At 39.7% G+C, this 8,439-nt stretch overlaps 1 long non-coding RNA gene across 1 annotated transcript; it reads left to right on the top strand.

Annotated features, from left to right (window-relative positions):
* Nucleotides 1–2,410: 2,410 nt before the first annotated feature.
* On the top strand, nucleotides 2,411–8,028 carry LOC119502813. Its single transcript, XR_005210178.1, has 3 exons — nucleotides 2,411–2,654; nucleotides 3,554–3,643; nucleotides 7,100–8,028. It is a non-coding gene; the product is annotated as an uncharacterized LOC119502813 (long non-coding RNA).
* Nucleotides 8,029–8,439: the final 411 nt, after the last annotated feature.

Below are 8,439 nucleotides of genomic sequence, written 5' to 3'. Positions count from 1 at the left end.
AAAGAGGTGTACATCATCTGAAAGCTGGGAACCTGAAGATTAATCTGAGATGCAGCTCGTCACTGTGGGTTAAGATGTTCTAATCATTAATAAGAAATCTAAATTTATTAATAAATTAATTAATCAATTAAAATAAATTGTGTATAAGAACGTAGAACATGATGATATCAATTTGTGATGGCCATCCCCATCCTTAGTTATGTCTCATACATTGTTGCAGCAATTTTTGGGTTGATACCATTTGTTCCACAGATTTGGTGCTAAATTTAACCATTTTTATCCACTCAAGAATTGATAAAAATGACCAATAATTCCTCCAAAATACCACATTAAGACACCAAGACCTTGAGGAACACCATAGAAAAGCCATGCTGTGATTTGGTTTCAAAACTTTTGACATTCTGGGATTTCTGCAAGAATTGCATTTTTCGCCGATTGGATGGCGAGCACTTCTGTTGTGTAAACTGCTCAGAAACCCCCTTATTGTCAATCTAGCTAGGAAAACCATCCATCCTCTGAATGCTCTAGGTCTCTAGTTGGTGGCTGTCAAGTTTCATGAGGCTGTGATTATCCTAGAGGTCACCGCAGGTCATTTTATACAGTGAGGTCAACTTTCAAAAAATGGTTTCATTACAATGAAATGGTCTACTATGGGGACTAACATCATCACACATGAATACAGATGGGCTCATTGGATCCACAAGAGTCTCAGCTTTACAGTGATACCCACTTTATGTAATTCAAGTTTTTAAGGACCCCAGTATGCAGAAATATTCAAATACACCATTTTAGAATAGGAGAGAATAACACATTTATACTGCATGCAAATAACTACATGTTTTTTGCCCTAAACTGCATGTGATTATCATAAAGTGGGCATGTCTGTAACGGGGAGACTCGTGGGTACCCATAAAACCCATTTACATTCACATATCTTGAGGTCCGAGGTCAAGGGACCCCTTTGAAAATTGCCATGCCAGTTTTCTTCGGCAAAATTTAGCACACCTTTATAGCGTTATTTAGCATTCTTCTCGACAAGCTAGTATGACATGGTGGGTACTGATGGATTCTTTAGGTTTTATAGGTTCATATGATACCAGTATCTTCACTCTAGCTGAGCCCGCTATGACCTCTGAATGACAGAATAGGTGGCGGGCTGTAGTGGTGTTAAGGGGTTAACATCAACAACAATAGTTGTTTATTTCTTATTCATTCCCAGCGTCTACTGAAGAGTTTTATTCTACTTTGGCAGTAACTGCAGACATGAGGTCACTTGATGTGCACAATCAGCACCTTGTAGTCTAGTCCACCTCCAATCCCTTACACACACACACACACACACACACACGCACACACACACACACACACACACACACACACACACACACACACACAACTGTTAAAATACACAGTGGAAACCTTATAGTGATCATGTCTGTCTGGGTCAAATTGATCACTATAAGCAGATGATTATTATAACCATTTTTTTCTTTTTCTAGATTTCTCTTTATTTCTGTGTTACATGAATATAAAGTAATGAAACGGAGAGTTATCTACTGAGTCTTATGGACGGTTTCAAAATGCAGTACTGATGTTTCAAATGCTTTTCAAATTACAGTACAAATTAAATTACTGTACATTGAAATACACTATAATCCACAATATAAAATATAGCTTACTGTAGTTCAAATTATAATTAGGCTTTAGCCTGAAACAGTAGCTTAGCAGTGGTTTCAGTGCATTTTTAAACTTTTAACAGGCCTGAAAGTAAACTATAGGCTATCAATGCCATGAAATACAGTAGGCCTATCATGGTAGCAAAGAATTACCATGTTTCCATATGTTGTCAAATTATTTAAACATCATTTGTATAGGAATGATTCTGTCCCAAGCTTTTTGATTCATATAAGCGGTTGATCACTGTAACCGGTTTCCACTGTATATTAATAAATAAAACAATACAACAAGTGTTTTTTAGATAACATGAAAATGAATTTGATTTGTAAACCTTTTTTACACAACTTTCAGACCATTAAACATATAATTCAAATGTTTCTTTACTTCTCCAACATGCTTTGTTTATAGAATCAACCCTGAACAATCAATATGGCATCCTGGAAACTGAGGCCTTATGTAACATCAACCACTAAATTGCTTTAAACATAAAAAAAGTGTAATTCTGTCCTGTAATCCTCATGTCAAAGGCTGCTTTGTGTTTGGCAGCTGTGGCCCGCCAGAAGCTCCATTTAGGACAGTTGTTAAAAAGTATTTTCTCTATAGTGTTTTTGGGTTACATAAGTCACTGCAGCGCATTAACACACATGTTCCTTCAAGCGTGCAACATGCTGCACAGAGCCTCTTCTTCCTCTCTCTCTGCTCTCACCCATTTGACTGGCTGGATGACCAAATCATCTCTGACAGGCCGCGGTTTTTCATGCAGCTTTGTGAGCCCCGTCAGACACTGGGACGTTCACACTGTACAAAAGAGCAGGGACACACAGGAGCCCTCTTCAGTATACGACAGGCTGCCACTGTTTGTTCAGGCTGCTGAGGGGCTTCACATGCTGTCTGTCTGACTGAGCTGCTACAGCCGTCGATGAGGGTGAGGCTGATGGGTGCTGGTCAACTCCCAGAGGACCCGTTAACTTCTAACTGTGAGTCAGGCTTTGTTTCACCTAAATAACTCTTTGGTTATTTGGTACAACTTCATTTTTTTTATATTCACATTTTACATAAAGTTGATTATTTTAAGTTTTTAAAGCATCAGCGAGAATGAGATATAATTCTAACAACTTTTGCTTGATTGTGACAAGTTTTGTTGTGTTTAAGAATTGTGTTAGAAATAATGAATTTGGCTTCTGTCTGTACTAACGGGTGATTAACATTCATATTTAACACACAGGGATAAAAACTATATTTAAAGATATTTTACTAGAAACAACAGGCAATGTCCAGATGTGGAAGGGCTGCTTGAATATTGTATTGATTAGAATATTACTTTTAAAAAGAGTGAAATGACTTATGATGAAAAGCACTCAAGTGAAAGTACAAAAGATTGAGAGTTTTGCATGCTGCGAGAACCTTTGTATTATTTTCTTTTTAAAGTAAATTACAAAACTTTTTCTCTTAAATCTCCAGATTGTCTGCCGATAAACTAGACGGCTAAATGTCCCAAAAATATCATTACATCTTTTTTAAGATCAGTGATTTTAAGGTTTGAAGTTGCTATTAAAGGGGTCTCGAGATCAATCTCAGGGGTCACAAGATGAACAAACATATTTCTGCTACAGAAAAGTATACGTACATTTTGTCTGACTTTACTCAACAAAATACTGGGTACTTTTACCTCCTCAGATCCTTTAAAAAAATATTCACATATAACAGACTGAAAGGAGAAATTCCCTCTTTGATTGAAGTGTTGACATGTAAAAACAGCTTTGTTCTGAGGAGTCACAGACCAAAATTAGAAAAGTGTTGGGATTGAAATGGAATACTTCCTACAGTGTAAACATAAACTTGTGGAGGAGTGATGACGGTGTTTCTTCCCCTGCAGGAAGGTTGTTGGCTCATCTGAGGAGCTCCAGCAGCAGAAATGATCATCAGACTGGGCAGACTGACTCCGGGATACTTCCGTCTCCTCCAGGTGGGTCACAACCACTCACAGCACTAAAGTTTGATTTTATTTATAGCTTCACACAGAGAAATATGTTGTAGCACAAATAAATCAATCCACTCAGTGAAAGTAAACATATTTGTTGTAAATACTTGACAGATTATCCTCATCCTCATCCTCATACATTCTTCACAGAAATGCTTTAAATTTAGAGAGGACAAGTAAATTAATATTTTACAGAGAGCTGATGCAGCTCATCTCGGGAGGCTACGTTATATAACCTGTTCAGACTCAACTTCACAGCTTGTGTAAGAGGCTGCACAAGGCCAGGCAGCTTTTATTTATTTATTTATTTATTTATTTATACACAAAAGAGAGCATTTTCTGAGACTACCATTTCAGGGTGCCAAAGTCTGACATTTTTTAAATTACATTTTATATTTACTGGCTTTAAAAGCTTTCTGAAAGATTCCTAACTTCATGATGCGATAAGAAACAGAGCTTGTGTGTCCAGTCACTGACTACAAATCTTCGTACTGAACTGAACTCAATTTGATTGAAGCAAAGTAATTTGTAATTTCCGCCTCCACTGACTTTTTGACTCTGTGACTAATAAAGTCTCAACTTAATCTTCAGCTGACTGTCTCACCACACCCAAACCATCCCAATGATTTCTGAGGGACAGCCAGTTTCAGACAAACAGGAGGCATTTAGGTGGCAATATTCACAGTTACAGACAAGTACAAATGGAAAAGACATTATATGATACTTATATATAGATATATTTAAAGACAGCATGCAGGCGTTTAGCAGGTATAATGTTTACCATGTTCACCATTTTAGTCCATCATGTTAGCATGCTAACATTTGCTAATTAGCACTAAACACATAGTACAACTGAGGCTGATGGGAACATCATTAGATTGGAAGATATTTGGTCATAAACCAAAGTATAGAGTGCCACAGGAATGAGTCCTAAAACCCGGAAATGAGTTAGCATTTTAGCACTTCCTGTTCCATCGTCTGGAAGTCAATGGGTTTTTAGTTAGATGCCTGAAATAAGGTCTGTAGTTAATACAAGTTAAAGAGATTTTAACGTTTTGTTCTACGACATAAAATACATCAATAAATACCCCACTGGTGAATTTTGAAGCATTTATGTGTCTTATAAAAGGCGGTTGCTACATGTGGCTACATGTTAGCTTTTTACTTCTGGCGATGCATTCGCTCTTCAAAAACCCTAAAATTGGTGTTCATTTGTGAAGATTATCTTGCTTAACAAAACGTGTAAGTATCATAAACGTGTGTTTGCCACAGAGCTTATTTTCTGCAATAATCCAAAACCCAATGGAACAATCTCATTGGCTTTTTGTCGAGGGAACCAGGACGACGCTAACTTCCTGGTTGGCCTACAAAAATACGTCATCCCTGCAGCACTCTATTGGACAAATTATCATTTTTGACCTGATAATATGGTTGGAAAGTCACCAAAGTTATTACAATTAATCCAGAGAGGAAAATTAATATCTGTCTAATATCCATCCAGTAGTTTTTGAGATATTTAGGTCTGGACTGAAGTGGTGGGCCACATTAAGGCCCAGACACACCAAGTTACATTTGAACACTCCTCAAAGTATATATGCCGACAGCCAACTATCACGTACGATATGTGCCTGCGTGAGAGGAAATAACTCTCCACACCAGCAGGTAGTGGTAGTCTGTATTCCTCATCCAAAAAGGGAAACCGGAAGACCGAGGACTGCGGATATACAAGCCGTTGTTATGATACGTAGGCTACATGAAATAAAGCAGCGTCTGCCGACCATTTTCACACCAGTTTCGCTCACCACTTAGCTTCATTCCAGATGTTCATGTCGTTGTGAAAATATCGGTGTTGGAACGATCCGTTGAGATGAAGATGAAAAATGAGAAGAGCCTTCTGTGTTTTTCCTCTTGACTTTACTCATTGGCTTGCTTTCCTCATGTCTGTTTCTCCTCTTGTGCACTGATTCGCTTAATGTGGAAATGAATCAGTCAAACAAGTGAAGCTGGTTTACTAAATGGATCTCCAATATAATGAACAATTATATAACAAACATGACAACTGCCAGCATTTAAAAGAAAAAAATAACTTTTGTTTCATCTTTCGTGACAAGAGTGTGCATGTTACAGTACTCCAGCCTGTGACGTCACGAGGTTGGTCGGCTCGGCTGAATTACACAGATACAACGGTAGAGACCGTGAAAGACGAGGACTGAGGAGACACAGGACAGAAGAAAACAAAAGGGGGGACATTGTATTGCTCCTGGATGTAAAGATGAGTTTTACTATGTTAAAACCAAGGACAAAACAGTCCATTTCATACACTGCAGCTGAAACGGAGATCAGTAACGTTACTGCAGCGCTGGCTAGTGGCACTGAAAGATCCCACCGACAGGCACTGAGTCCAGCTGCAGCTGACTGTCTCCCCATCTCCCGTCCTCTACCCTCTGTGATCACCTGTCTCTGACTCCCCATCTCCCGTCCCCTCCCCTCTCTGATCACCTGTCTCTGTCTCCCCATCTCCCGTCTCCTCCCCTCTCTGATCACCTGTCTCTGTCTTTCCATCTCCCGTCCTCTCCCCTCTCTGATCACCTGTCTTTGTCTTCCCATCTCCCGTCCTCTCCCCTCTCTGATCACCTGTCTCTGTCTCCCCATCTCCTGTCCTCTCCCCTCTCTGATCCCCTGAATCTCCTCCTCTGCTGTCTCATTCAGATCGTTCAAAGACAGGGTCGCTAAGAAAATAAATGCCCACTTTATTCTGAAGCCCACGTTATAGCGTTTGTTTACATAACTTGCCGGTTGCTTCTGTTAGCTAGCTAGCTACCGGCTCGACATTAGCATACCAAAACTACCGTCACAAAGTAAAACTTATCTCCAAAGCAAACACTAGAGACATTATCGGCCTAATGTTACCTGTGTTCTCCTTCAACTAACTAACTATATAACTATCTAGCTCGGTCATACTCCCAAGCCGACGTGCACACTGACCGACTCGGTCGCCTGCTGTCAACGGCAGCTCTTCTGGACGATGTGGATGGGGGAGCCCCAGTCGTCGCACCGTGGTGTCCACGGTGTCCGTTGTCTTGGGAGTATAACCGAGTGAGGTATTTAGTTAGTTGAACAGCCGATCAGAGTGATTTCTCTCGCCGACGGGCTCCGCTGCCAACATGCTGAATCGGCCGAAAAGCCACCGACACGGGCAAACTAGAGCCGACGGTGCGGGACACACGCAGGTCAGGGCCTTTAGTGTGGTGGCTAGAAAAGACAAAAAATAAAAATATTTTTTTTTTCAACAAACACAAAACATGTGCCCGCAGAATACTTTGAACGCTGCCACAATCACATAGAAATGATACACACTGTGGCTTTAATGTGGGGAAAAAAAGACTATAGTCTGTGTTAAAGTATTGCCTGTCTTCATCTTTCTGTCCGTCCTGTGTGCAGAGGCAGGTCTCAGGTGAGCTCCGGATGCAGCCACAGAGCAGCCTCATCGATCCCATCGCCATGACGATGGCCACAGTGGGGATGGGAGTGTCTCTGTACAGCGCCAGGCAGATGGCAGAGAGGGTCCACCTGAAACATCCAGCTGCCTGGGATCAGTGAGAAGCTCTGAGACTGCTTCTTTGTTTGTGTACGTCGCAGAAGGTTTGTGATGGAGGAGGTCGACAGAGTCCATGTGTTTGTGGTGTTGATTGAAGGAAAATCTAAGTGTCCCAGGAGGGAAATGTGAGTCATTGTTCAGTCCCAAAGGGAAGATTAGTCATACACACAATTTACACTTTCTTTGCAATCTCAACATTTATAAGCAAATATAAGTGAGCCTGTAGTTTGACCACCCTGCATATTTTGAGCAGGTTGCCTTTAATTTCATCAGTGATCGTATTCTAATGCAATAAATGAGCATATCATTTGTCAACCTGGATCTCAGCATTAAAGTTTAACCTGCAGCTGTTATTATGTCATAAAATTAATGTTTCATAAAAATGAACCACAGAAAATCTAATGAAATAATTCTGTAGTAAATTCTCTCAGCGCACAAGCTTGTTGTATTTAGGGACACTAATCATAAGCATGCACTATAACCTCAAAATATTTCAGTTCAGTCATTAGTTTGTTGTACTTAAGCATTTTGAATTTAGATTGCTTATTATTTACGAAGCAGACTATAATCAGCTAAAGGAAAAGGCTGTTTTCATTAGGGCATCTTCAGTTTGCTAAATCAAAATTTCATGTTTGTACTAGGATTTGATAAAGGAAATGTCTGCAAATGTAAAATGCCACTAAAAGACATTCAAATTATTTAATTTGTATCGTAACAAAGTTGGTAAATTGATGCAATTTCCAAATAAATATGTTCACAGATCTGACTTTTATATACTGATGTTTTTCAAGGTGTTTTTTGAAACATTAAAACAGCTCCGTGGTTCTCAGGCTTCATCCATGTGGAAAGGTTTGGTGGGAAACAGCAATTGTCGGGCGACTGCACAGTCTGAATGGAGCGACTCATGTGGATGAAACTCAGACGGGGAAGTGATTTTCCCGCGAGGTGAAAGTCAACATGTTCTTTAACATCAGTAGATACATTTTCAGATGAGAATGAGAACTGTATTCTTATTTCACAGTAATTTGTGTACACATATAGGCATGTGGTTGTAGTAAGCTTTTCCTCTGAGAAACAGCAGTTGGTACTTGTAATGATTAACCAACAGATTATAACCCAACTCTGTAGATCCCCTCCGATCGACAGAGCATTTTAGTGTCTTTCTGTCATTTTTTTGGTTTTA

The sequence above is a fragment of the Sebastes umbrosus genome, chromosome 15 (genome assembly GCF_015220745.1).
Source record: "Sebastes umbrosus isolate fSebUmb1 chromosome 15, fSebUmb1.pri, whole genome shotgun sequence".
Classification (NCBI taxonomy): Eukaryota; Metazoa; Chordata; class Actinopteri; order Perciformes; family Sebastidae; genus Sebastes; species Sebastes umbrosus.
Note: the sequence above shows the minus strand (reverse complement) of the source record. Positions and strands in the feature narration are given on the sequence as shown.